Source organism: Amblyomma americanum, chromosome 3, assembly GCF_052857255.1.
Source record: "Amblyomma americanum isolate KBUSLIRL-KWMA chromosome 3, ASM5285725v1, whole genome shotgun sequence".
Lineage (NCBI taxonomy): Eukaryota > Metazoa > Arthropoda > Arachnida > Ixodida > Ixodidae > Amblyomma > Amblyomma americanum.
The window spans coordinates 176,440,824-176,467,991 of record NC_135499.1 but is presented as its reverse complement, the minus strand read 5'-3'; the positions used below and the strand labels follow the sequence as shown (position 1 = coordinate 176,467,991).

General features: G+C 46.4%; 1 protein-coding gene and 1 long non-coding RNA gene across 3 annotated transcripts in view; one reads left to right on the top strand and one right to left on the bottom strand.

Moving 5' to 3' along the window:
• The window catches only part of LOC144125501 (neuroligin-4, Y-linked-like), a 338,755-nt gene that overhangs the window by 88,510 nt on the left and 223,077 nt on the right, over positions 1-27,168 (top strand). The gene's annotated exons all lie outside the window — the stretch shown is intronic.
• On the bottom strand, positions 11,867-23,876 carry LOC144125502 (uncharacterized). Its single transcript, XR_013313387.1, has 2 exons — positions 23,805-23,876; positions 11,867-12,045 (listed from the first exon to the last, which is right to left on the bottom strand). It is a non-coding gene; the product is annotated as an uncharacterized LOC144125502 (long non-coding RNA).

Here is a 27,168-nt window from a genome sequence, read left to right as displayed (position 1 = left end):
TTAATTACACTTCAGAGATCTGTACCTTCCAGCGTGCCTTAACTACAGCCAAACTATGCAGCTCAAAACCAACCGCGTGGCCTTAAAACTTTTGGTGAAAGCTGCCCGTAAATAAATTTTTAATGAAAGCATGTGTTGCTAAGTTTCTGCACGGGTTCTTTCCCTGCAACATTTCTTCATAGTAAATGGCAGCTGTCTATTTTTGTGTTTTATTATTAGATGAACAAAAAGAAAAGGAAAGCGCTTGGCGGTATTTTTTTCTCTACAATCTGTTTCAATGCTATGTCACTACACGTTAATTTGCAGTTGTTTAGAATCGGATCAATATATATATATATATATATATATATATATATATATATATATATGTGTGTGTGTGTGTGTGTGTGTGTGTGTGTGTGTGTGTGTGTGTGTGTGTGTGTGTGTGTGTGTGTGTGTGTGTGTGTGTGTGTGTGTGTGTGTGTGTGTGTGTGTGTGTGTGTGTGTGTGTGTGTGTGTGTGTGTGTGTGTGTGTGTGTGTGAAAAGTTTTGTCTATAATTTTTTGGAAGATGGTTCATTTCAGAATCCCAATAGACACCCAAAACCGCCGCAAGAAAGGTCGATGACCCTCGAAGAGTTAAAGTTACTCGTCTGGGAGACCTTCATCCAATTTCCAAAGAGGAGACTAAGGATCCTTTCTTAAATTACGCTTGAGGAAGCGAAGGCTGATCGGCCGTGAGATAAGCGCTATTAACGAAGTGTCTTATTGTTGTTGCAATACTTAGGCAGAACAGAGAAAAGGTCAGAGAAAGTAGACCTTTTATGTAGTCCTGACAAGCGTTCACCATTACGCCAGAAATAATTCAATAAGGATCTCCCAACGGGGCCGTGATTATGATTTGTACATCCGATAGTCGAGCATGGAGGAAGAAGAAAAAAAAATATCTAGAGAGAAAAATAAGCATACGAAGGATTCCACAAATGAGGAGCCTGCGCATAGATTATTCAGACTAGGAACCCCGTCTGGTGCCCGAAAAAGCACCAGCGTTTAAAATTGAGGGGCTCATTAAAAGGAGCGCCGCCCTGAAATGACGTGTTCGCGTTTTTCGGATATGCACTTATCCGTGAACAGTCTTTCACATCGTCAGATTTTCAAGCACAGGTAGGGTTTTTATTGTGTTGGTAGTCGACGCATGAGTGCTTTTGATAGCAGTTATTAATTTTTTTCGTGCAGTTAGTTGGCGTGCTTTATTTCCTCATGCGCAATATTCCAATTTCTCCGCATTCGGCACGACTGCAGAAAGTAGCTTTCAGAACGACTAAGCTCTTGGCATCGCTGGAGTGGTCAAGCGAAGTAGCAACTTATAGCATTCTGATCAAGACAAGTTTCTCCTAAATTTTGTTTCGAATGCTACATAACAGCTACAGAGTAGACGCTAATAAACAGATTTTCATTTCACCGACGCGTCTGACAAGGTAGAAGCATTATGACACATTAATGGAACACCATTACCGTACCAGCGTTTTTAAATATTGTTTTTTTTTCTTCTTGAAAGACACACGAATGGAAGCGGCTAGCTTTTATCATTACACGCTTCTGTTAGAGGCCGCCGTTGAGGCTGAGGAGATCACTGAAGTTTGCTCTTAGCTTATTTTTCAGTTTCCTTTTCGTTGACGTTCATATCCCATTGCATGAGCTGCTCTTTTTGGGTGTGTGCGTGTGCGTGTGCGTGTGCGTGCGTGCGTGCGTCTGTGTGTCCCTGTGCGCGTGTGTGTGCGTGCGTGTGTGTGTGTGTGTGCGCTTGTGTGCGTGTGTGCGTGCGTGCGTGCGCGTGTGTGCGTGTGTGTGTGTGTGTGCGCGCGTCTGTGTGTCTCTGCGCGTGTGTGCGTGTGTGTGTGTGTGTGTGTGTGTGTGTGTGTGTGTGTGTGTGTGTGTGTGTGTGTGTGTGTGTGTGTGTGTGTGTGTGTGTGTGTGTGTGTGTGTGTGTGTGTGTGTGTGTGTGTGTGTGTGTGTGTGTGTGTGTGTGTGTGTGTGTGTGTGTGTGTGTGTGTGTGTGTGTGTGTGTGTGTGTGTGTGTGTGTGTGTGTGTGTGTGTGTGTGTGTGTGTGTGTGTGTGTGTGTGTGTGTGTGTGTGTGTGTGTGTGTGTGTGTGTGTGTGTGTGTGTGTGTGTGTGTGTGTGTGTGTGTGTGTGTGTGTGTGTGTGTGTGTGTGTGTGTGTGTGTGTGTGTGTGTGTGTGTGTGTGTGTGTGTGTGTGTGTGTGTGTGTGTGTGTGTGTGTGCGTGCGTGCGTGCGTGCGTGCGTGCGTGCGTGCGTGCGAGAGAGAGAGAGAGAGAGACCTGTGACTCACTACGCGAATCTTCTGAAGAATGACTTGGCTTGAGCACCATACGTGTGTCACGCGAACCTGTGACGGGGAACTTTGTTTCAATTATAAAGCCTTCGATGCTTTTCACCCCGTTCACGTTTGTATAGTCCTTGATCATGGCACTGTTCGTCCCGAACCTTTTCCTCAGGTGACTTCGAATCTACCGTGATTTGTAGCCCGTCCCCACATGCTAGACTCAAACGAGAGTGGCAGCATTCAAACAATAAATAAATAACACAAAGGTGGGAAAAAAATCTGACACTTTAAATACTAAATAGCCACAAAATGAATGCACCCCATTGCGCAAGCTGAAATTTATACGAAATCAGAGAAAAATTTCAGCTTTACTACATTTTGACAGTAGGGCTGAAGAATAAAAAGCGATGTCTGTGAGTGTTGAGCATTTCATACCAGAATCAATGGAACGTTTGCATTATGACGTAACTTTCGCTATTAGTTTATTGAATTTTCAGCTGTGCGAAAAAAATTGGAGGGCCACTTAAGCGCCGCCTTTAATGGTACAACGCGATAACGTTAACGGGTCCCGTCAGTGACTCCACTTGATCTCATTAGCATCTTACCCGATTGCGTGCTCTGCTAAGGTTACAGAAAACATGACGAACTAATGTTAAGTGACATAAGCATGCACTCATTCCTCGCAGGCATGCACTTTGCTACTCGCTTAATCACTCCTTTCTTAATTAGTGTCTCCCTAATCACACATACACTCATTAGCATGCAGTCGTAAGCTACCACGTTATGTGAGACACCATACGACACACATATAAGACCCCGCTTTAACGGCAGGTCATACGAACACACGTGGCCTAGGGATAGCGTTGATATGAAGGAAGCCAACATTCACCAAACCCTAGCAGCATAAGGAAATCTGTTTTTTTTTTGTGGAATTGATTAATAGGAAATTGGTAGTATGATTATTTTATCACTGAAAGATAATTGAATATAAAGTAGAAGAAAAAACAACCACATGCCACCCGTGCGATACGAGCCCACCATCTCCGAATTTCGCGTCCGGTACTCAATCAACTAAGCTTCGGCGGCGGCTGCCCAATCTTCTGCATTCGGTTCTATAATGTTGCGTGCAACCTAACCTTGAGAGTATTCACCAGCGCCACCTACATTCATTGCAGTGTACCTAGGACGCCCTGTAATACCGCGGGCACTGTACGGGTAGCGTGTCAGACTGCCAGCCTAAAGATAAGCGGTTTGATTGCCCACTAATTACCACAATTTTCTTTGCAGCGCAATTCGTTTACTTTATATGCTTACAAGTCGTAATGACATTTTAGTCATGTTCTGACCTTGTAATCATAATTTATGCAATGTTCTAATCACTTATTAATTCCGTCGCTCATCGTGTTAAGTTAACCCTTTTTGACCAATCCAGAGTTTCGCGACACAAAACGAAACAAACTTATGCACGGAGCTAGTTGTGGCTTATATTCTCTGTATCTACGAGATACTGCGAGAGTTGGAGTCACAATCAGGCATAAGCAACAAGTATAATGATCAGGGAACCAAGTCGAGTGAAGCACATCGAGGGTAATGGCTGAGAAAACCAAAGGATTTGGTGAGGGATTAGAAAAAAGTACGTTTAGCGGCGAGATACCTATAAGGGTTATTGGAGACGGAATCTGCATATGGCGCAAAGGCTATGCTCATAATTAAACACACAAAACATCGGTGTTTGAGCAATGAGAGTACGGAGGCGTGAAACACCCATAGCTCCCAAAATCTCGGAAAACTCAGTTGAATGCCCACACCACCAGTGAAGGAAAGGTCACCCATGTAGTAAGATGAAGGAAATGTTTAGAGTAGAAGAGCTTTAACTTAATTCCAGTCGTAAATAAGCATGGGCTGATGGTCATGTGTGGGTTTACTGAGAAATATTGTTCTATAATACTGATATAAACCACAACATACTTTAACCGGCTAAAATATCATATGTGAGATGTGACAAGTATGCTAAACGATTTTATATGAGATAAAATGTAGGCTGAACGTTCCGTCAGACGAAATGTGCACCTCAGTACTGCAATCTAACGGCATGTGTCAATTTCAGTGACATGAGCGACATGAGCAAATTCGCAGACTAATGACACCACTAGATTGAAATAGCTTGTTTAACATGCGTGAAAAAAGAAATTGGCCGGTTAAGTTAAGGGCTGACACGGTTTATTCCCCGAGAAGTTTTCGAACTGATCTAAGTTTTGGCATCTTCTTACCAAGCTTGGTAAACTTTTGCAAGCGTACAAAGCTTGGCTGTTGGGTTTTTACACGAAATGAGCGATGTGTCTGCTGGCCGGTTTGACCACGAGTCTAAATTTTTTTATCTTTCTGCGGCCCATGATTCTCGCCTTCTTGTTCATCTTTTTGCTTTTCTTTATCTTGTTATTATGCATTTTCTTTTCTTCCTTCTCTTCCTTCTTCATTTTCTCCTCCTTCCTTGATGTCGCGGACTTATTACACTTAATGTTTTAGCCTTAAACAGCGTCTCGCTGTAAAACAATCTTCGTCTTTTATCATTATCAACAAATTTTGCACCACGGTTTCCAGCAGCAATCTTTCTCCTTCCCTTCCTACACGCGGTGTATTCCGCTCTCCATCCATAAAAACGGCTTAACATCGACCACAAGTTTCCGAACACAGTCCTCACAATACCACATTGTTTTCTATTTGCGTTTCACAACACTCGCCTGGCTAATATTAACGAGGCTGTCTTCTCAGAGTCGCACTCATGGCAGAACGTCTGCTACTCTCAACACTTTTCATCACTCCTTGCAGTACCCTTCCTTAATCTCCCCCCTTCCTATACCTCCCGTAATCCCCTTTTCCAAGTAAGGCTTCTCTCCCAATCATACCCCCTCCTTTCATACGTTTAACGTGTCTCTCTGGGTTATCTCTTCGGTAAGCAGCTTGCGGTGACGGTGCCGTCATGAGCTAACTGCCTTGTGACAGCCCTCACACGGCCGGCCGACCCAGCGCCACAAGGCTTTACAGTCAACACGCCGCGCCCTCCACGTTTTCGGAATTCGAGACAACCGCGCTCTAACCTTGTTTCCCGCGCGCTTCACTTCAACCCGCAACCGCCTGCGTCTTCTTGCGCCGTTGTTTCGCCGGGCGTCTGCGGGCGTCATAATGTTTAAATTCAGTTTCTGAGAGACGCAAGGTGAAAGAAAAAGAGGAATAGAGAGAATGAAAAAAAGAACACATGCACTGCCTCTAGAGGCGACGCGATAACTTGGGCGCGCGCGGCAGCGGTGCGGATGCTTTGTTCTTACTTCAGCGTACCGAGTGCCATGTTCGCGCCTTTGTTAAGCCCGCGAGGGCACAATGCTCTCTCCAGTTCACCGCCTGAGGCTACAGCGTAGCAGCGCAGCCAACCTGAGAAGTGTACGACAGAGTCGCGGCATTTCAAAACGGTCTTACAGCTGTTGCGCGAAACAGCGCCTCCGCCTTTTGTCACACGTACGTTGGCTTCACTGCAGCACTCACCGAGCCCTGGCGCGCGCTTTGCATCAACACCTGCGCGTCGGCTCTCCCTGCAAAGCTTGGAGACTCTGATTAATTAATAACGCGAACGCCGCCACCGCCGTCGCCGCCTGGCGTTCCTTGAGGGCAAGAGAGGCTGTGGGAGAGGGCAAGCATCTACTCTCGTGGCACTGTTCTGGAAAGTTTTGGTGGTCTTTCTATTCTTGGAAAAAGCCCCTTTCCAGAGTAGTCTTTGTAAAGCCTGCGCACCGCGTGTTGCAGTAATTGTAAAGGCAGTTTTCTTTCTATGTGTTTCTTCATTAAATGAACACATGTAGCGATTGCGCTTCAGCGCACTCCCGATAGGTTCTTTTCATCTCCTGTTGATTTTCACCGTTCATTCCAGTTTCTCTTCACTGAAACTTCTTGTTGGGCGAATTTCTCTACTGCCAAGTTTTATGCATTAGCTTATCTTACGGTGCTAGTGTAGACACGTCCAAAAGAGTCCTGCACCCTTAGAGGACAAGCGAATAGAAAACTTAACTCATCCAGCTTGCTATTAATTTTATCAGAAGCTGCAACGCCTGTAAGAAAACTATGCAAGCGGAGCTCAGCCCCAGCTAATATGCGCGGCACTTGCGCAAATATGATAGATTACATAGTCCCATAACAACGAGTCTGTGTGGGCTCATTGTAGCCTGTTCAGGTTAATACTTCCAGCTAACCATAGAGATATATTAAGTTTAACTAGCTATAAAGGGTTGCCTTGTGCACTATAATTTGTTGAAAGTGTGGTTGCGTTACAAATCATCTGGCTGTTTTTGTGCCTCATTACGATATGCAAAATACACTCTTAAGGTACGACATAACGAAGGCATCTGAATCATTGCGACGCAGTTCCGGGTGATAGAAATAATGAAGGTGCAATGGTGTAAAAGGAAACATACGATTACGTTAATACAGTTTCGGTCGTACGTAATGCTACGGCTTAACGGTGCATGAGAAAAATGACTTCACCTCGGTAGTTCCAGTCCTTTGAGAGGCAAGCGGGCGATTTGTATGGGGAAAGGAGCGCTTTGCTACACACCAAGCGAAACCTGTTTTAGGCAAACTGAGCCACCGTGAATCCCAAGCAAACGGCGTGTTGGTCATCGCTTTGTGCCAGCTATATTTACCGGTAACTTGGCATTTCGAAACAGCCCAAAAACTGAGGCTGCTCACGCTCACATTCTCAAAAGGATTTCTTATGCAGGACAAACCGCTTGTGGTTGCTGCTGGCAACTACAAAGACAAGGACTGACAGTTCGGGCACAGCGCTGTCTGCCTACTGTCAGTCTTCGTCTTTGTGCGCTGGCAGAGCCAGCAAAAAAATGGAATACCAACTAGATCGATGAAAAAATATTCTTGTGTTTTTTATTCTTTGTTTTTTTGCGCCTTACTCACGTTTCCTCTTTCGTGGCAAATTGACTTTCGTTATATGATGCCACAATTGTTTCCATTCTTGTTACATACATAGAGCGCTAAACTCACTCTCTTCTGGGCGGTACCTAACGCAGCGCTATGACTTCAGTGCATGTAAAGCACGCAAAAGGTCATGAACCTTTTGGTTCGAAAGCACTAGTTACAAGTAATCCTGAAAAAGCCGATGGGTCTCTGAAGCCTCGACCTTTGACCCTGAACATTTGACCCTTGATTTTTTACCTTTGAGATGAAATGGCTTGGAAACAGTGTAGCTAGGGGAAGGTCACTTGGTACGAAAGCTTAAAATAAATTCTCTTGGAGGACAAAGTATGACAATATCTAGGCAAGAGTCAATCGAATTCGAAGGACAACTTAGGGCAGTGCCTACACAATATCCAAACTAATTCAAAACCACGCATTTCACATGCCATACTTGGTTTAACGGCATGAAAACTATGTGATTTTTAAACGCAAACCAAAAATAGGCCACGTCTAAGTTATGAATTTTTAAACAGATAGATGCTTGTAACAGTGTCTTAGCACCATATTGTTCTTGCTGTTCACTTCTTTCAATTCATTATGTTTTATATGCTTCCGACAGCTCTCACCGCTATTGGATATATCCGAGACATCAATGAAACTCTGTGAAAGTAGAGGCACTCTCGTGCTAGCCTGCATATGCTTTGAGGTCTCAGTAGTAAGGTCCCCGCTTCGCACAAGCCCTTTTTGATTCAGGATAAGCTACTGGATTCCCAGGAGGGCAAAAAGAAATCGTCAGTAGTAATGACTTCTAGGCATACGCAACAGGATAGCCTATAGGTCCAGCACGGCCATTTATGGAGATTCCGCTATGACTATATTGACTGACGAAGGCACATGAATTTATTTATTTATTTATTTATTTATTTATTTATTTATTTATTTATTTATTTATTTATTTATTTATTTATTTATTTATTTATTTATTTATTTATTTATTTATTTATTTATTTAAGTACTTTAAGGGCCCGGCTGCGCATTACATAGGGGGGCAGCAAATAACAAAAATACTCAAGGGTTCACTTCATACTTAATACAGAGGAAAAAAAGAATGAAACAACAAAGTGTTAAGTATGAAATTGGGTCTGTCTTATACATCGTGGGCATGGCGCTGTGTGCAATAAACAAAATTAATATGTACAGGTACAAGGCAAAAGCAAAGGCACAAGGCGGCAAGTTCAAACAGACGACAATGCTGCGCCTGATTCAAGAAATGTTAGTAACGATGAACGGAAAGACGGTGATTCGTTAATAGCCACAATGCTAGCAGGTAAAGCATTCCACTCGCTTGTAGCAAAGAATAACGGGGAATTCTGATATTTCTTTGTGCGAGTGAAAATCGATTGAAATAAAGACTGCCGCACAGAACGAAATTAAATTATTATGTTTTTGCGTGGTGTTCGGCGCGGGTCTGTTCGTAGTTTTTCGGGAAACATGCAACAAGCAGGAAGCAACCAATTGTGTTCCCTCCGGTGAACAACCCAAATGTGGCATGCGGATGTATTACGGCACATTTATGGCTATCAATTCGACCATTGTAGTGCGATATATGTCTTTTATCTCTTATGTAGCTCTTCGGGTGAAAAAAATCTTGTTTCGCGTCGTTAAAGTTGTGAAGTGACGACCCCGTGTCAAATAGTTCGGCTTAGTCATGAAATGCTAAGGAGTTGAGTTACTTCATTCTTTTAATCTGAAGACGTATTGTGGACAAGGCTACAAGAAATAAATACTAATAATGGCGTTCACTGCGATCTGTTCACCTGCCTATGAGCAAAAAAATTCCCTTTCCTGTCAACCCACTCTATTAAATGTCTAGATCTTAGTCGATAAAAAGGAGAATTACAAATATAATTTCGTGCGTCATCTATGTCACATAGAAAATACAGCGAATGTTCTACCGACTTCCCTATCTAGCGGATATATAAAGCCATCTAAGGCATGAAGACAATATCGTGATGCTCTGAAAAAATAAACTTCTCCGTCTTTTTAACTTTACAGAGAATCTATAACGTTGGTGACAGCAAACAGAATTTAAGCCCCAATTCACTTAGTCCTACAGACGCTGAGTAAATTTTCTACGAACAATAAATATGTGTATAAAAGCAAGACAGTCTATAAGAAGTTTATAAACCATCTATATATAATGAACTTTTTCGACAAGTGTTCGTCGTATTCCTTGCTTTCTGCTGTATGTTTTCCTCTGAATCCGGCCTAGTTACCACGTTTGAAAGGTAATCCCATGTTTGTCACGTTAACTACTGGTGGAAGTTTCACTTAGCTGTTGCGTCCTCGCGCTGTGGAGAAAAACGCCGTATTTGCAAGAGAGACAAAACAACGAGTGTCCACTCCCGACGCGGCAAGACATAAGCTATAAGCACTGCCCACGACGATCAGTCCCAAACAACGAGTACACACTGGGACGTTTCTCTCGAATCGCGTCTCGCTGGTCCATCCTGAGTGGGCTAGCTTTTTGGTACAGCGCCTCCATTTCGTCAATTAGCCTGCGTGCGGGCGAGAGAGAAAGAGAAAGGGAGAGAGCGCCGGGCGTCAGCGTGGCGAGGAGGTCGGAGCGTCGCTTGTCCGTTCTCATCGCGCTGAGAATGACGTGTCGCGAACTTAGCGGTGTCCTTTGAAGGGCGCGTGGACAAAAGGGGTGCTTTTCCGCCCAAGAAGAGAGCTCTCACTAGCGGCGAGAGATTGCTGGGAAGGGGAGGGGGGGGGGGGGGGGGGCAGAAGCGCTGTGAAGTTGCCGGTGGGCGGGCGGAGGTCTACATGTGCGCGAGAGGTCTTCGCGACCGGTGACGGTGACGGCGCCGCCACGGCAGCATTGACTCCGGGGAAGCGATATTAGATTTCGAGATGTAGATAATGGTGACAAATGACCGTCTCTGGCGGAAGTCGGGCGCCGTCGTCGTCGCCTCAGCGGCAGCGGCTGCCGCCGTTCCGTGCCGAGAAGTGGCGAACGCACTCAGAAGTGTGCGGACGCCATATATCTCGCGTGGCTGGCTTCGCACAATCTGAGTAACTCTACGGAAGAAAAACATTTGTCTCGGAGAATGGACGGCCAACATTTCTTCTTTAGTGCGCAGAGCCCAGTATGGCGACGCGGTGAAAGGAAAGGGGAACGCGCCGAGTTATTTCACCAGTGGAAACGATTGCGCCTACGACGCCCGGAGACCTCCACTGGGGCTTCGGGCAGGACCCGAAGGGTTTCGCCCCTATTTGACCCAAGCGGGGAAGCCTGGAGCTCCGGTTGCTATTGCTCTTTTGTTTGTTCGCTATTCTTCGGGGAAGTCGGAGAAATGTGTAGTGTGAACCTCTGTTCATAAGGCGTGCGTACTAAGTAAACGGGCTGCCTAGAAGGATTTTCCTTGGTATCGCGAGAGAATTAAGCGCCTTGGCCGACAAAGATGGAGCGTCGCACTGGGCTGATATTTTGTTGGCTTCAGGGAGGCCCAGCGTTTGTCCGTGGAGATCTGCTATCATTCAGAAATGTGCAGGAGATTGCACGATAGGTGAAACTGAAATGTTAGGTCATTAGCGTTTTAGTCTGTTTGCTCATAACAGTTTTGTTGATTCATGTCCCATTTGATTCGTTTCGGTAGCTACATTACAGACAGTTCAATACATGTGTTCGGTCAGAGTTTATTCATTGATGAACCCCAGAGGGAGTCTCTTGCAGCACTATGGGGTACGACCGACACACGTTGTGATGAAGGTTTCTGAACTGAGGTCATCTGATGGTTTTTCGAGTGTCCACAGTGTTAGCATACTCGCGTTACCTCTATATATAAAACGCAAGGTTGAAACCCGCTTCCCTGTGCTCACCAGCCGAACACTACAGCCAGTGAATCAAAGTCGCAGATGGGACTCTAGTAGTAATAAACAAATAAAAAAAGCAACGAAACGTTTATTTCAATATGCACAAATAACTAAAATGATATCCTTAAAGATTGAGAAAGTATTTAGGTGCCAATCTCGATTGAAAAGCTTTGCAAAGAAACGAAATTTTTTTGCAATGATAAATTTTGAAATTCGGATAAAAATCAGGAAGCCCGCGAGCGAGATGCTCACCTTCTCTTTTATTTATTTTTTTGGAGGGGGAGATCGCTGAATTAGAGATAGCGTCTTGAAATTTTTAACAACAGAATGAATTTTGACAACTACGTCAACTTTTTGTTTCCTTCATGAAAACGTTTCAAAACAACCTGCCACCTATTCGGCAGTGCAGACTATTCTAGATATTTTTTTCTACTGACGCCACGCTGTTAGCTCGGCACGGTGAGCGCTGGGCAGCCGCAAACTTGAAATGGTCATGAACAATTTATTTCTTCTTTCGGCGAGTTGCTAAGAACAACGAAGATCCCTCACATCGGTAATAATGCTGCCTGATAAATAAATCAATCGATTCCTCACATCACTTTTGAAGTAAGTCTCAACTCCGCAAATTTTTTTCAACCGAATACCCTCCGGTTTGCAATATAAACTTAAGTTCTCATGAATAAATAAATAAATAAATAAATCGATCAACAAATAAATAAAACTTTATTTTCACAAAGGAAGGGGATTACTGGATGGTAACTTGGGCACTGAATGGTCTTCCCTGTTCCAGGAACCCACTAGCGCTCGCAGCCAGCGTCAACCGCTCAACCAGCAGAAGCAGGCTTTGCAGGTTGGCTGGTCAGAAGCCACCACTTGGAGGAGACTGCAAATAAACACATATCGTTACATACACAGCGATATATATGGCCAACTTAATACCCTTTGACATGTACATGGTGCAGGAAACTGGCTACCCTCTTCCACTCTACATGGGGCTGTCTAGTGAGCTGAATACAACCCAAAATTAAAAATCCGTCAGCCGAGCAGTGGAAGACCTGATGAAGTCTGCGGTGGCAGACTACCGGCTTCTAAAATGTGTTTCCTGTATATAGAAAGCAACAGCGAAGGAAAACATCCGGCATATCATCCACATATATACATTAAATGCGTGCCGCTTGCCTCGCGCACCACTATCAAGACAACGAGAAAAGCCAGTCGAAAAACTGTGCACATGCGCAAGGCGCGTTCACTGAAAGCCCCTGAGCGCTGCATTGAGCTGTTCTGTGCTTCGCGACTTGACAAGTGCGCGTCCGCCTTTTGAATCTGCCTGCGCCTTTCAGGAACACGCCCATACAATCTCGGTTCTCTCTGCTCCCAAAGGCAAGCCCTGACGTGCCAAATCACCCCGCTGAGCACCGCAACTCGCGTCGTAGCCGCGGCGTGTACCCGCCCGACGAAAACATCTGCTTCGAACGACTGCAACGAACGGAACCAAGCGCTTCCACTTCGCATTGTTTGTCGTTTCACGTGCAGGTAATGCGCAGCCGTCTGCCACGAAACGCTGAGCCGGTCGGAATGAGTTCGCCGAGGGAAACAGCCTCTGTTTTTTTTTTTTTATGTCGCGCTAAAACTTCTACTCCCGCTCTTAACCTCAAGTTGCAGACATGTGAGGCCATGGGTTATTTACTTTCTCTTGTTGCGGACATGTCTCATCGTAGCCTTTTTCATTGGATTCTTCACTCTATCTGCGTCGTTCAACGCTGTGCGCGCCTCGCGGCGACGGTGTACAAAAAGTTCGAAGTGGGCATTTTTTTGTTTTCTGGTGTATAAGTATTTAAGTAAGAACGAGCTCTGTGGTCGCGCTGAAACACGCTTACCTTGCAGTTAGAAAATTGCAATTATTGTCGGGATCGAAACAGCGCTAATAAAAAAAGCACTGTAAACAATGACGACACAAAAAAAATATGCGGAAAAGTAATGATCCCAACCCAAATGTTTACCGCAGTATGGGAATTTCATAGCGATAAAACGCACCGGAAATTCAAAAAGTAGAAAAACAAAAGGCTGAAGTAATCAAAATGCGCTAGAATACAGTTATCAACGTCCATGTCAAACAATGTCCTTATTAATGCGTCAGCATTAGATGGATCTGTGCAAGCGGAAATCGCGACCTCCGTCATACGTGACGACCTGGGATATAACAAAGTTTAGTATGTTAACCTCTCATATAACGAACTTAAGTATGCCACCTCAGATATAAAGACTTTTGATGTGTTTACCTTGGATATAGCAAACCTGAGTGTACGACCTCCCATATAACGAACTTTAGTGTGTCACCCTCAGATATAGCGAAGCTAAGTATACCACCACTAGAAAAAGAGCGAGGTCTCTGATCTAAAGATTCGATACGCTGTGTTGTAAAATTGCAAAAAAAAGAGATATAAACCCAACATCATAACGCATTTAAACCGATTCGGCGAAGTTTGCCTAACAGTTTTTTTTTTCTGTAGGGGTTACTGAGCCCCAGCTTAGACTGTTCTTATCGATAAAGTTTTTGAATGAAACATTATTCGCTTACGTGATGCATCCTTCAATGTATATGTGGGAGAAAAGGGTTTCTGTTTGATCACGTTTAGCTGAGTGCTCTCGAAAGTACGACAGCCAAGCACGAAAGTGGTAAGGAGCCTTTAAAATCATATCGGTACTTTCTAATCCTTATATTTAAACAACGTCGAATTTTGCCGATAGTTTTCTGTTTTCATGCAAGAACAGAATTTGTGAAGCACAGCCTGTTCGCATCACAAACCTAACGAGTCGCCATGTTTTTCTGCAGCAGTTCCGGCTGTTTACACCGCAACGCTCCAAACATTCCTTTGTGCTGTGTGACCCGCATGCTCTGATTCTACTGCGGGCGTACAGGTAATTGGAATTTTGATGGGATTATAAGTTCAATTTTCCCGCGGTTTGATCATGCTTACTACGCCCGGTTATCAGGAGACTAGAGAGAAAACTGCACCACAAGCGCTTCGACTTGGTAATTATGCTACGGAGTGCCTCCAAGCTTCCGCACGGCAAATGAAAAACGACCGGTGCAGTGCTGCGGGTTGCATACGAGTGGTACACTTTATTATTTACTAGTACTGTACAACTACTAGGCGCGTTTTCCTATTTAGGGCATACGTATGTACGCACAGTCGTCCACACGCTTGTCCAGAGCGCCCGAACGGCACGCTCTGTTGCGCATTTATGAGAGTCGTCGCTGCCTGGCGGGCTCGATATAGCTTTTAAAGACACGAGCTCTTGAGCACGATCCATGGCAATGTGCATGCATGATAAGGTCTTGTTTCGATCCATAGGCCACTTGTAAATGGCGCCAGTTGTTACGTTTCGCCTACGACGCGCGGTATAGCCGGCGCGGATGCAACGGACGCCGGGGCTTCGTTCAAAGTGGCGGTCATTTTGGGCCCGTTCAGTGCTGCCGTAACGCCTCCCGCCAAGCGCGTCCAGGCAGGTTTCAATGCCACGTGTCGTCGTGTGTGTGTGTGTGTGTGTGTGTGTGTGTGTGTGTGTGTGTGTGTGTGTGTGTGTGTGTGTGTGTGTGGTGTGTGTGCGTGCGTGCGTGCGTGCGTGTGTGTGTGTGTGTGTGTGTGTGTGTGTGTGTGTGTGTGTGTGTGTGTGTGTGTGTGTGTGTGTGTGTGTGTGTGTGTGTGTGTGTGTGTGTGTGTGTGTGTGTGTGTGTGTGTGTGTGTGTGTGTGTGTGTGTGTGTGTGTGTGTGTGTGTGTGTGTGTGTGTGTGTGTGTGTGTGTGTGTGTGTGTTGGTGCCCACGCTTGTCAAAGCGCGGCAGCCGGGGAGAGGAGCTCCCCAACTGGGAGGCGAGGAGGTCTGACCGGCGCCGGCCCGGCGGACGCGCCCGTCACGTCTGTACATGTCCGTGCGTCGCCGTCTCGTGCGACTCATCCCAAGCCGTTCCTTCTTGCCCTCGACTCCGAGGGTATAAAAGGCAGCTGCGCCGGACGCCAAGGAGGGACTTCGATTTCTTCCTTCGAGTAACGTGGTCGCCCTGACCGGCTGCTCTTTTGCGATGCCAGAATAAACAAGTTGTTCTGTTGCCAGTCGACTCATCCTTTGCCGGGATCTTCGGATGTTTCCAGCCTTGCCCCAGGCCGCCAGGCCAACGCTACCCTTGGGGCTTGCAACCCATTTGGAACACAGTGTAATTCCCGGTGCGTCGTTCGAATGAGTTAAAATGGTCTGTGGGCAACTGTGTGTCCCTGAATCCTGCCATGTGGCAGGCGTCCCATCTGCCCACCGGGTTGTAGGCAACCTCCCAAGTATATACACATGGCAGGCTTTCACCTGGGTGGAGGCCTTCAAAGTAAATGCCTTCACGATAAAGGTCTTTAGGACAAAGGACTTCATGCTAGAGGCCTTTAAGGCAAATGCAGTTAGCTCAAAGGCCTTGAGAAAAAAAGACATTAAGGTAAATGCCGTCCGGGACAAGGTCTTTAGGTAGAAGGCCTTTAATCTAAAGGCGCATATGGTGAAGGCCTTTAGATAGTGTCTTTAGACTAAAGGCCGTTATGGTAAAAGCCCTTAGGTGAAATACCTTAAGCACGAAAAGGACTTAAGTTCCAACCGTAACCAGCGCTGCTGCAAGATATTCCGCGCTTAGCCATGCTAAACCGTCTGCTAATGTTTTTTTCTTCCCATCCCATGATGGGAAGGCGGCATCGATAAAGCAGCCGGGGCTATCCCAGCCTTGCTGAGGTGACTTTGATCAATCTTATTATATAGTAAGGCGCCAATTGATATGGGATTCCCAAGGCTCACTGTCAAAAAAGAAAAAGAAACGAAGAGGCCCCACTCGCATAAAGTTCCGTTTCGCAGGGCTGCGACTGACTCCGGTATGCCTTCACGCGCAAACTTCAAGACTCATCTATCTATACGTTCACCGTTCGCAAGTCCAGGGCTCCAGCTGTGGTGTCGTGTAACTCTCTACTGTCGTCTTCTGCGCAACCCCTCTTCTTCGTCGTTCCTCCGCTTCGACGGTGGCGTTCTGCGTCCGGCTGCGCGAGCGCTCCATCGCCGCGGGAGGCCGTCCGCTGGGCGTCCGTAATCCGGCTTCCTCTCTTCTCGTCAGGCATGTCTTCCCGAGCTGCCGCTGGTCCCTCGTCCAGGAACGCCTCCATCGATCGCCGCTCGGCCACGCGCGCACATGTTTGGCGCTCCGGCAACGGAAGCAGCGCTGCTCCGGTGCGCAGGAACCGCAAGAAACTTGCCTCTCGCTGGATATCTCCGGGAGCTTGGAGACTACTTTTTGCCGATCGGTAGCACTTGTTGGCAAGGAGCTACGGTTTATCCTCCCGAGTTCATAGCTAATTGGAGCTAACACTCGCTTCGGCACACCCAGAAAGAGTTTATGAATTATTTTTTTTTTCATATACTGTAGGATTTCACTATAACAATCACTATATCTACAGATACTTCCTTGCCATCGTCAAAAAAATTCCAGCCACCGTGGTGGCAAAAGGGTTTTGGTACTCGGCTGACGACCCGAAAGACGTGGTTTGAATCCCGGCAGCGACGGTCGCATTTCGGCGTCGGCGAAATGCTAGCGGCCCGTATACTGTGCGATGTCAGTGCACGTTAAAGTACTCCAGGTGGTCTAAATTATCCGGAGTACTCCACTACGGCGTCCTTCACAACCTAAGTTGCTTTGGGACGTCAAGCCGCACAATCCAATCCAAAAGCTTCCCACATTGGTTTTTTATGGCGGCCTTAAATACTGGATGCGAGCGATGGAAAAATTTTAAAAGTAAGATTTTGCTACCATTACCATTACCTTCATTATTTAAATGATAATAGCCTGCGATATACTAATGTTCAAAATTTTTGTCCCAGAATGTTGGACTTGGGCTTGCACTTTCGTTTTCAAACCAGACGGGTTCAAGGCGCTGCTAATGAGTGAGATCCCGTTCGCGGAATCTTCATTTTTGCTCAAGAAATTTGAGAAGTGAAATTTGCCGAAAAGAGAATCTTTACGAAGTTTCAGGGAACTTCAAGCATCGAAATTGTCTAAATTATTCCTGACAGAGTTTTCAAGCTCCTGCAGGGAAGAAGGGCCTGATATAGGATATTTCGGGTCTAACGGAGGAAATTTTCGGTTACGACATGGTACATCACTGTAGCTAACCTCTCTAGGAGAACTCGTTCACCGCTAGCTTGCTCTTGAATGCTGAATACAACTACCATCAGTGTAAAGAATTTCACCTCTGTGATTATCTTTAATCACCCCTGGACGTATTAATGAAATCAACTTTGCCGGAAAAACTCGTATTTGTAGCCACCAGAGCACACTAGTCAGCTTTTGCTCCCACGCGACTGTTTAGAAACTAAGTATTTTTTTCTGTTGTTCAGCAAGCCAAGGAACTCGGAAAAAAGGAAAGGTGATCTCAAGCTGTCTTTGCGAAATCTTGTGTCGTGCGCACAGCCGTCATCCGTCACAAAGCTGGGATTGAAATAAACACCTAGTTAAAAGTATTTGAAGCCAGAAGAGACACGATTCATGCTAACTAGTAACGTGATTGTCAAGTAATTGAAGTGATTGCCAAGGCACAAGAAATTGCCAAATTATTTTGTACCACAGCGGCGAAGGTAATCGCAATTTCGCAATTATAAAAGCTGCTATGGATGTTACTAATGACCAGCCACAAATCTCAAACCGCAAGCAGGCGCCTGTCTGTAATACTTGAAAAAATAGCTATTCGAATTAAATAATCACTTTTAAAGTTAACATTAATCGCGTCTTTTCTGGTGTCTACTACCTTAATTATTATGCCGCACAACGCTTCTCTTTATCTAAAAAAATCAATTTAAAAATTAAAGATGGACTTCCCCAAAACACTTAGTATAGTTTTCTGACAATTACAAGGGAGAACCTCCCCGCTGAGTTGCGAAGTGCTTGTTACGGGCGGCCGGAAGATGGCACTAGTTAGAGATAACGAGTAGTGAAGTCCAGGAAAGCTGGAAATTTTATTCTTGAACTTAACAACAAAAAAATAGATGCCGCCACTGTCTGGAAGACGTTGAAGTAACGAGCGTTAGCTGTTTGGTTTACTATAATTGATATGAATGAGATTAAAGTGAGGTACACCAATGGAAGTACACATTTGTTCATTTATTTTCCCTAACACGCTAACAAACGTTTCACATGTACATATTGCAACCATTAATTACATCAACTGGCCGAGATCTTAGATTTATAAGTGACGTCAACAATCAATCACCATATAGATGTATCTGTCATGTCACCAATCAATCACCAATTTGATATACTAGTGACGTCACCAATCAACCAGCAATTGGGTTGCTATATATCGATTTACTATGAGGGCCGCCATCTTGAATTCCTCGAACTTGGTCCACGCCGAAGGGAGGTGGTAGCAGACCACAAGAAATCGAGAAACGTGATGAGTAAGAGCTAACGCTCTTAAAAACAATAAATAATAAAAACCTTCTCTTCCCTGGTCACTGCATCCACATGGTTCACAAGCGTCAGTCGTATACCGTCAGCCGGCTGTCCGGCGCGACAGCCGTTCCCGTACGGCGCGCACCGGCCCATCATCCGTACGCGGGTCCCAGATCACAAGCAGCGCAGTGGCAAGCAACCCCGGAGGCGCGGCCGCCTGCTCCTTCTGGCGCGCTTGTTTGCAGCCGCGTAAAGATGGAGAAATGCGCGTCAGGCGTTTCGAGATTGAGACGCGCGATCAGCGCAAGGCGGCCTCGCCGAATCCGCATTCGTTTCCTCTTCAGCGAGCCTCTCCGGGCCCCGTCGACCGCTCCTCCTTCCCCGGTCGCTATCGGCCTCTCTCCGAAAGCCCGCCGCGCCCGTATCACCCCGTCGCACTTCTTTTCTCACGCTCTTTCCTTCGGCATCCCTCTTCTCCCATCCTCGTAACCGGTGGGTCTCAAACGATATCCGTTTCTGCTTTTTTTTTCTTTTTCTTTCTTCCTTTCTTTTTTATCCTAGACATATTCCCGTTTCGATATCTTGTCAAAGAGAGCTCGACGTTTTCTGTTCCAGTAAGGTCCAAAGAAGGAAGGAAGCAAAGAGGGGGAAGGGAGAGAAAGGTAAGGGGGTAGCCTTAGCGCTTCCAGTGCAGCTTGGCCTGCCGCCTGCGGCAAGGTAAATAACGACGGCGCTCCCGTATAACTCGGTGCCAAGTTTTGTCACTTTTATCATACATACAACCTGTTCCAGGGCCTGGATGCGCGCTTCTTTTTCGTGCTGTTGATGCGGTCCTCGTGCACTTGCTTGTTGTTGTCACATGGCGTTTAGCGTCAGCTTTTTCGTGTTTACTCCTATGCAACTAGTGTAAAATTATTCTTTCTCTTGTGTTTTTTTTTTTACGTTTAACAAGACTGCTGATTCTTCGCGGTCTAGCATGAATTTAGCATTCGATTTTCAGGCTATCTTTCGGCTGTTTTGGAGCAGGAAATCAGCAGCGCAAGGTGCGAATCTGCGCAGCAAGAGCATAGATAGAAATTTCACCTCTTACATAAATCATATCGAAAGTGGAACATCTGCTCTTGATAACGGTGATTCGCTCTATACGCTCCATTAGAGTCTTTTCTGCGCTGTCTATTGCCTGCCTAAATATTGATGGATAATTGCACCTTATATACGTTCATCTTCTGGGGAACTTGAATGTTTGCTACGGTTAAAACCATTTTTAACCCAGTCAAGCCTACCATTTTCAGGAGGGAAATATCCCCCCCCCCCCCCCGCCTTCTCCGGCAATATGACTCAGGAGATTTCATCAGCATCTTAAACCATCTTAGTTTATACCCTTCGCAAGAGCTCCAACCCCTTGCGAGATGTACTCAAGTAAATCCAGTCCTGTTAATATTCTCTTATTTTACGGCCACGAAAAGAAAAACACTTAGCATCCACTTAGTTATGATCATGTGTTTTCTACGAGGATGGCTAAAAACTTTTGCATCACATCTTTTTGATATTATTTTAGAGTGATTATCGTGTTTGCCAAATCATCACACATGCACAGTCATTGAACCGTACGTGAAATGCATTATTGAAGGTAGTCACCACACTTGTTAAGGAGCATACCCTGAATTACAGATACAGAACCCTGCAAACTTCTTTCGTACAAAAATATAGAAAGATTTGCCAATGTTGTGTGTATGCATAGCAAAGTGGGAAAAAAAAAGGGGGGGGGGGCAGGTGTGCAGGGTAGTAATTGATTTCGGTACTGACCAAAATCCTGCCTCTGCAACTGTCCATACTGGCGCAAGTTGTCGTAGTGTATACTTCATGTTGGCTTTAAATGCGTGCAGGAAAAGTAAAGTGACCCAGCAGATAAATTTTTTTCAGCGCATATTGTTGCTCACATTGCTCACCACTTGCTCGACATCATTTCCGAAATAACCTCTTGTATCTTACCTTCCTCTTATTGGGTCAACAACGAATTACAAGCATGCTGAGCACCACATCGCCTATTATACTGACCGAATTCCATCCAGCCTAATATAACTTATCCCAAGAAAGCACATCACATGTCATAGTTTCCACACTGTCGTAGCCGCCTTCTCTAAGGTCTTCCGAGTCTTTTTCTTTCACCTCTTCTTAAACTTGCACTCGCCTGGGAAGTTTCATTTCGCGTCGTGGCTCTCTCCCAGCGACGCAACGGAGGACGAAGTCAGCGTTGCAGCCCCGTGCTGTGCTCGTCCTTCTCCTCCTTTCCTGCTTCCCTCGCTTCACCGCAGGCAGCCGCGAGCCGCCATTTCTAATTAGTGGCCGGCCAGGAAGAGGAGACAGCCGCTGCCGGAAAGCAGCGCCTGCGCGAACCGAGCGGCCAGCGTTTCCGGATTCATGGGATTTAAGCCGTCCGATCACGTAATGTGGCAAGCGCCGCCGGTATTGCACTTTGCGCCCTCTGCATAGGCACGTGAACCCAGAAGTTTGTGTGCGTGCGTGCGTGCGTGCGTGCGTGCGTGTGTGCGTGCGTGTGTGCATGCGTGCGTGCGTGCGTTTTCCCTCTCCGCACTAAGACGCGTCAATCTCACTCCGTGCATATGTGCGCCCGCCGCCAGACCCGAGCTTTGTGCGTCCATCCATCTGGTGTTCCCGCTGTCCCTCTCTTCCCCTTTCCGCCTCTGTTTTCACGGCGCCGCTTTCTCATCACAACATCCACCGAGTGCAAACTGGCCGTGCTTCGTGCGAGGTTAGCGATTGAGGGGAGAAGAGGGGCTTTCGTTAGCGCCTTGGCAAGAACATTAATTTGGCATCTCCCGCGTCAGCCTCCCTCGGTTTCCTTCCCGCGTGTCCCTCCTCTTTTTCCCGCTCACCCTTTCCGTCGCCGTAATTTGAAGACGCGCGGGCCGTAAATTACGCGCGCGCGCGGTAAGCGCCTCCATATCGTAGCTGCCGCTCTCCGTCATACCGTTCGCTGGGAAATATTCGAGGCAATAAACTAACGAAAAAGTGCGCTTTGGTTCAGATTCCGTTCTCCTTCGCTCTCTGGTAAGTGCGCAGCAAGTCATATAGTTATTCCCAGTCTAAACAAAGCTAACTGGTATCGAGGACGGCAGAAGATGAGTGGTCACGAAATGCTAGCTCGCGAAAGGCCTTTTGCGAGAATTGCGCTGGTGCCGAGAGATGTCAGTGGTGAGATTCAGAACAGCGTGTTGAGAGCAACTTCACGGAATTGTACTCTCGGAAACCACAATGATTCAGAAACCGCGAAACAGCTGTGAGTAAAGAATACACGAAATCGTTGATTTGCGCTATTTAGCTAACCCGCCGCGGTGGCTCAGTGGTTAGGGCGCTCTACTGCTGATCCGGAGTTCCCTGGTTCGATCCTGACCACGGCGGCTGCGTTTTTATGGAGGAAAAACGCTAAGGCGCCCGTGTGCTGTGCGATGTCAGTGCACGTTAAAGGTCCCCAGGTGGTCGAAATTATTCCGGAGCCCTCCACTACGGCAACCTTCCTTTCGTCTTTCACTCCTCCTTTATCTCTGCCCTTACGGCGTGGTTCAGGTGTCCAACGATATATGAGACAGATACTGCGCGATTTCCTTTCCCCACAAACCAATTATTATTATTATTATTATTATTATTATTATTATTATTATTATTATTATTATTATTATTATTATTATTATTATTATTATTATTATTATTATTATTATTATTATTATTATTATTATTATTATTATTATTTGGCTATGTAGTTGGAAAAAGTTGGAAACTGAACGCGAAGAGTAAATGCAGCGAAAAAAGGAACACGAACAAGAAAAGACCTGATCAAGCGCAGAATATAGGCGGACTGAATATCCGAGCATTCAGTCATGTGCAGCCAGTCTTCATCTTTTTCCGCACGCGTCATATAAGTGCTACGTTAATCGCTCAACAAATGTAGCCACCCTCTTAGCCTGCAGCTACTCTGAAAGATTACAGTAGACACCTTTAGCATACCGTGTTAGTTTACCGTTTCCGTAATGCCGGGAGCCCGCCCACCGCCGGTGAGCACGCGCTGATTGGTCCCGGTGCTGCAGACGCACGCGCAGTTACCGGCTACCTAGCGCCATCTGTCACCGTCAAAGCGATTTGAGCATGCTCTTTGGCTGCGCGCGGGCTGCCGGTACTCCGGTACCGATAGCGGTAACACGGTATGCTAAAGGTGTCTAGTATCTGCGCGGTATCTGCACGTACGCCATCCGGATTATAAAAGGGACCTCGCTGTCTTGCCGTCACGGGACGGCAGGGCTGATGAACTCAGGAATCATTTGAATATAGGGGTGGCTGTCCGCCTGAATCAGGACAGGAGGGTCCGTGCCCCTCCACTTGCACATACGGGTGCAAAAAATAAACAAAAGAGAATAAACAAGATCAGAGACGCCAGCCAAACTAAACGCAGCTGCTATACGCCGCCATCATCAACAGGGTGAATTATCGAAAAAGTGCCTCGCGTTTGTCCTTGAGGCATGCCATGCGCACACAGGTCCTCTGATTTACTCCACTGAAACAGCTCCGAAGCACTTCCAGCAGAAACCGCCTTTAATTTGGGCTTGAGCGTTAATCGCTCATCTCATCGTTGCTGGCCAGCTGTAAGCAACGAGGACTGCTCCAAATTCGCCCAGATTCTCTCTCTCAACCACGTCAATCAATCCGGCCATGTTTTTTTTCTACTGAATAAAAAAAAAATAAGAGCAACAGGTCGAAGCGTTTTGTTCTAAGTGATGCAATAAAAGCCATCGTAACACAAGAGGCGGAAAACAGCCTCTAAAATGGGGAGTAGTTCGCCTGGCAATGCATCTGGCATGCTACTTAAGGAAACAGGGATGAAATATGAAACAACCGAAATAAATCGGACATAAACATAACACACGACCAGCGCACTCAAGGTCAGGCGCACAGTTGGAGCCCCAAAAACACTTCCCGAATCGAACGCAGGAACGACTCGACGAGCGCGTATCAGAACGTCCTCTTCAAAGGAGGAATGCACGCTGACATCGCAGCTCGCGCTCTAGACCATGCAATCTCTGCCTTTTATCTCACATGCCGCCCCTCCTGAGCCACCCAGCGCTGCGGCTCTTAAGGGAGGCGCCTTCAATCGCATACCTCTCAATCTCGACAGCATCGGCGACGAAGGAAAGGGTCTCAGAAGCGGCGGCCAGTCGCCACGTGGCTGGTCGGACCATCCCTTCCTTCCCTCTTCCCAGCTTTCGTAAGAGCTGCTCGCTGCGCGTCCCGCAATGGCGCTGTCGACTGCGCCTAAGCGGCTCAGTCCAGCTTTACGACGACGTCTTCGTCGTCGACGACGGCGGCGAACACTCGAATTTTACGAGCGTCCTCGAGCGCCGTCCCCGCACATCCTTGGCGCGCTGTGCCTTTCACGGGCTCACAATGCGCGCTTCTTCTAACCCGCGCTGCGGCCGCGTTGGCTTCAGGCCCTGGGCCGCCCCTAATGAAGCGCTATTCAGGTCCGCCGGCGCCCCCTTTCTTTCTTCTTCCCATCCCCATCCTCCTCGCCTAGCGAAGAAGGCTGGAGAAGCACGCGTGGCCCACTGCCGACCGGTAAGGGCCCCGCAATGCATTCCTTTTTATCCGCGGTTGCCTCCAGCAACTCAGGTTGCCTTTTCGGAACGAAAGGGCAAAAAGAAAGCGAGGGAAGAGGGGGCCAGAAAAAAAGGGTGAGCACACTTGAGGATCCCGCGCCCCCTTTTCTTGATCTGCGTCGTTCTCTTTGTATTGCGAGTTTATTTACTGGGAGGGTATAGCTCGTATGGGAACTGTTTTCGTTCAGGTGTATATGTCCGGTCCTGTTGCTCAGTGGTCGCTTCGCGTGCGATGCAGAAGCTATGCGGTGAGTGGAAGCGATGCTCGTGAGGCTCAGCTGTTATTAGGGCCGGTGAAAGAACACGCACATTTTTCTTGTTGGTGCTCGCTCAAATCTTGCAGACATAGAATAGCAACGAAATCAGCATTCACCTGTTTAATCATAAGAAATAGACTCTTTTTCATTATTAGGGGCCGAGTAGAGATACATTATATCCGACGGAATTGACAAGCTATATCTGAATATCAGTTACCATTCAAAAAATGGCGCATGTGGTGTTTGTCTCCTGGGAATTTTTCACTAAAATTCGCCCAAATTTACCTGAGAAGAGCTTTTGGCAAACTATATTAAAGAAATAACAAAACGTAAGGTATGAACCTTCCTGGCGACGCGTCATAAATGCAGAACTGCAAAACTTATCTTTCGTTGCAACTCGGACTGCAAAAACTTAGTGAAGGCAAGTGTACCGATAAAGATTCCTATCGTCATCGAAATCATTTCTGTAATGCTGTCCCAACCCAATACTGACTTTCCCAACGTCTTTGGAACCTGTTCCTATATTGTTCAGATCAGCTGCATCAACTCGTGAGCAGCAACATGACAGCCATAATACTTTTCGCTAGCAGAAGTTAACCGTGGCCTTGACCTCGCATCTATCGTTCCTTCAATGTTGTGACAAGCTTAAAAAATAAAAGCTGATTTAAAACAAAATCTTTACGCGTAGCACTGTGGGCGAGATCAGTTGTGAAATATAATGCAAGAGTTATACCGTCGGAGCTCTCTTCACAACTGAATTTCACATCATTCATTCATTCACTGCCTATTTTCCTCTGTCGGTCTTCGCTGAGGGAAGCTGTTCGAGACAGCTTCTAAAGTAAAAGCCCGCATACACTTATAGATTCAGAGCACATGACACCCCCCAGCAGTCACAAAACAAAATTAGGAAATTACACGTCTAAGCGATGCCTTCATGTCGTGGCTGCTCGTCTTGTTTTAATAAAACACCCTCCGGCACCTTTAAGCCGCTATGTTGACTAAGCGTCTTCTATACAAGCCCTACTCCACATGCGTTCACATCAGCACGAATGAATCATAGGCTCTTTAGTTTACTTTTTCACATGTTAAATAAAAACCCAAGAAACACATGCGTATTTAAAGCAGTGTCTACTCTGATAACTGCCACCTTAAGATGGAAGAAAAGTGTTCACTATATTCTAACAGAGCGACTCGCGAACAAATTTGCACAAAAATTAACTCGCAAACAGAAGTAGCGCAGACGCAAAAGCAGTGACCTTTACGTGTTCCCGGCCATGCATCCGGTACAGCGAATGGCTCGGAACTGTTCATTGTTAATCTAATAACGCACTCCGGGTCTTTTACCCTCGCTTGTTCCTGGCCTAGCGAAACGCGCGAGTATTGACCCACGCTTCACTGTCTCATATTTTCCCTACTACTTACAAGTCCCTCATTACTTTTATCATCCGCGCACCGTACTATCGCAACGCGTTTCTTCTGTCGAGGTGTTTCTGTGGGGCACAATTTGGCCAGACTCCGTTTGCCCCCCCCCCCCTTCTCTCTACTATCTTCAGCCCTCCCTAACGAAGCTCGATCCTCTGGCGATGAGCACAGATGAGATTAAACGATGATGGTGCGGCTTCGTATAGGCTGTGCGGCGGGCACACCCCTGTTCCCCTGGGATGCCGCTGTTGCCGCTACCGGTTGCCGTTTCGGGTCGCCGAGAGGCAGGCCCACGTGTTAGTCTTCGCAGGTCGCAAGAGAGCCCATTAAAGGGGATACGTGTAATCGGTCCATGGACTGAACTTTCTTATCCTTAAGGAGCTCGCTTTTTGTGCTTTTGGTTCTTCGTGTGCGCCGATTCCCTTGTTTGTGTTCGTCTCCATCCAGTACATCTTTCTTTTTGTTTCCCTGTCTTGCTACCTCTTTTGCCGGCGTATAACGCGGCCCTGAGGAGGAAACATCGACTTATTGGGCCAGTTGTTCTGCGCGAACACGTATCCCTCCGCCCCGGCCCCGCATTACAGTTCGAACCATTGCACACAGCACGCAACATTGACTCGAGGAAGTTGAAGGACACTGCTAACTATACCACGCACTCGCCCATATCACTCTTGCTTTTGTGCTCACTGATGTTTCTTGATTATTTTTTACTTCATAACTTCTACACCGTTCGACTGAGCAGTTTTTTTTTCTTTTCGTCCCTGTCTGTGAGTGCGTGTGTGTGTGCGTTATGCTTCACAGTTGAACTCGTACTGTGGTGAATTTCTTGCAACAGTGATAGCACTGACGCTAAACCATGCGTGCAACTTGATTTGCACGATTAAGCGCTGCCCCTGTGCCTGGAGTGTAAGGTATCTGAACTAGACCAATGAAGAGCAGAGGGTGTTTATGTATATATCGACACAAACACGTAAGGAGTAATTGATTCATGACAAGCCACTGACTACTCCTTTTCACAGAGGAAAAAAAAATGCTTCCTAAGAAATGCCGTGAAGGACAAACTGAAAAAAAAATTCACCGCTGTGATCTGCACTCTTGATAGGCCTATCCCGGTAAAGCAGGAATCCTAAGTGATCACTGTGCAAAAACGTATTAACTGCACGCATGCGGGGGGAACACGAATACAAG